General features: G+C 34.8%; 1 long non-coding RNA gene across 1 annotated transcript; it reads left to right on the top strand.

The window, feature by feature from the left end:
* Window positions 1-883: 883 nt before the first annotated feature.
* LOC118490347 lies at window positions 884-1,472 on the top strand. Its single transcript, XR_004889345.1, has 3 exons — window positions 884-1,025; window positions 1,151-1,226; window positions 1,414-1,472. It is a non-coding gene; the product is annotated as an uncharacterized LOC118490347 (long non-coding RNA).
* The last annotated feature ends 833 nt before the right edge of the window (window positions 1,473-2,305 follow it).

The raw sequence follows: 2,305 nt of genomic DNA, 5'->3' as shown, positions 1-2,305 counted from the left end.
TTTAATAAGCATATAGGAAGGACAAGAATGGTCATTTTCCACTTTACAAGTCTTTAAAGCATATTGTACAACCAATTAAAACACAAATGTTGAATATGATAAACCAACAAAATTTTGGGCGGCCGCGTACATCAAAATTTTGGGCGGGCCAAACTTTGGCAGTTCAAAATTTTCATTCAAAATTCAAACTGCACTCACTTAAATCACGTGTATCTCTTTCTCTCTCCTTCATTCTCTCAAAACCCTAAAATCCATAGTCGCTCCCCTCTCCTCCTCTTTGCACATACAAGCCAGTATAAGCACACACGTTTTTGTGGAAATCAGAAGCATAAAGCTTTGGTGTGGTTGCAATCGATGGGAAAAAGATCGAGGTAGGTTTATTTTTTTCCTGCTGAATGTTTTCTATTGTTTGATGGAAAGGAATCCAACAAGGCATACTTAATCAAGGCTTATGCTTTTGCATTTCTTAGGTGTAACCGCTGGATTTCATATAGATCTGGTGGCGATGACTAGATTGATGAGGTTTTGGTTGAAATTCACGACTGGATGCTTAAGTTTAGGAAAACAAGGGTTTGGTAAGTCAAGCTTTCTATAACAACAAGGTAAGAACTAATACCAGTAAAATAATTTATTTTCTTTGATTTCAGGTATAATAAGGTTTTGGTTGCTGTTTTTCAGAAGTAGAAGGTGGAGGTGCTTCTAGGCCCCAACTGGTTAATATTTGATTAGTTTTTTAATGGGTGTCAAAAGCTTAATTGCTGACCATTTAAGTTTATATATATATTCGGTTTTGATTTCTAAAGGAATGTTTGGTTGGGACAGGGTCATGGGTTTCGAAGTGATCTATTTAAGATGGTTGCAGATATGAAGCCTGCATTTATCAGATTTCCAGGTTTACCTATACTATATAAGAAGATAAAGAGAGATAGGTTGAGATGGTTTCCGTGCTCTGGAACTTCAAAGAAGAAGAAGATGAAGATATGGGGATGGTTTCCATGCTCTGGAACCTCAAAGAAGATGAAGAGGTTTGCTGTGTAATTTGTTCCGAAAGCCTACTTGGTTTTTAGTTTTTTTTCTTTAAGTTACTCTTTACCATATAGTTTTTGTTCTTCACTCTTTACCATATAGTTTTTGTTCTTCATAATATTAGCTATCACCTATGAGCTTCAGAGGATGGAAAAAGGAAAAAGTGTTTCATAGAGAGTTGACTACTTGACTTGGTCAAGGTACGACATGTTTCATGGATTGTTTAAATGCTTTTATAGATTATTTTTAATTTGAATCTAGACAAGGCATTTATCTTTTAGATTTTTTGTTGTTTTAATTTAATTTGATTCTTGATACCACTTACAGTACCATTTTGGCTCCATTCTGTTGGGTTCTTAAGATTGCTTCTTAACATTGCTTATTCAGTTGATATGATATGGTCAATAAAATTCCACTCATGCTGGGAATTCTTTCTAAAGAGTAAGCATTTTATAAATGACTTGATTATATTATCTTTAACAAGTTAATTTATTAACCAAACAATGTTTCTTTTTGTGTTTGTTTTTTGTTCTTCATAATATTAGCTATCACCTGTAAATGAACCGAACGAACACGGACAGTCGTGTTCGTTCATTTAACTTTAAGCGAACACGAACATGAATATATAATCGATTTTTTTGTTCGTGTTAGTTCATTAAGAAAATGGACATGTTCGTGTTCGTTTATGTTCGGTCATTTGAACCGGAAATGGGGAGCTTAACAACGGTTGCTGCTGCTCACATGAGTTCCGGGAAGCTGTTGCTTCATGTATCTCGGAACTTAAACTCTTTTAACAAAATTGGAGCAACTTTTGTTGACGTTGTCCGTTTTTTAACGCTAGCTATAATCTCTTTCTCACCCTCTCCCTATCTACCTTTATTCATGATCCAGTGTATTTGTGCTTGTATATGCTAAATTGTGTTTTATGACTGATCATTTGTTTTTAAAGGATCGGTTTAAATTGGAATCTTCTAGATCTTCCGAATTTTGTGACTGAATTATGTAATCTGTTTCTGTTGAATAAGTACTGAATTTTGTGATATGGTGATCGAGGAGGCTTCAAGTGAATCGGATATTGATAATTTGTAGTTGATTAGTGAAGTTAGAGGCTAAGAGTGGTTCTGTGAATTAATTGGTGGTTTGCGTGTTAAAGCTATATAAGAACTTATGTATAGAAGAGATAGATTGAAAAGATGCAAAAATTCAAACTAGAGTTGTCAACCTTGACTGGTTATTCATATTTGTGCTCCTGGTTGCCCTGCTGAATGATCCATGCTCC

This window comes from Helianthus annuus, chromosome 3 (assembly GCF_002127325.2).
Source record: "Helianthus annuus cultivar XRQ/B chromosome 3, HanXRQr2.0-SUNRISE, whole genome shotgun sequence".
NCBI lineage: Eukaryota > Viridiplantae > Streptophyta > Magnoliopsida > Asterales > Asteraceae > Helianthus > Helianthus annuus.
The sequence above is the reverse complement of the archived record's forward strand: the minus strand, read 5'-3'. Positions and strand labels throughout refer to the sequence as shown.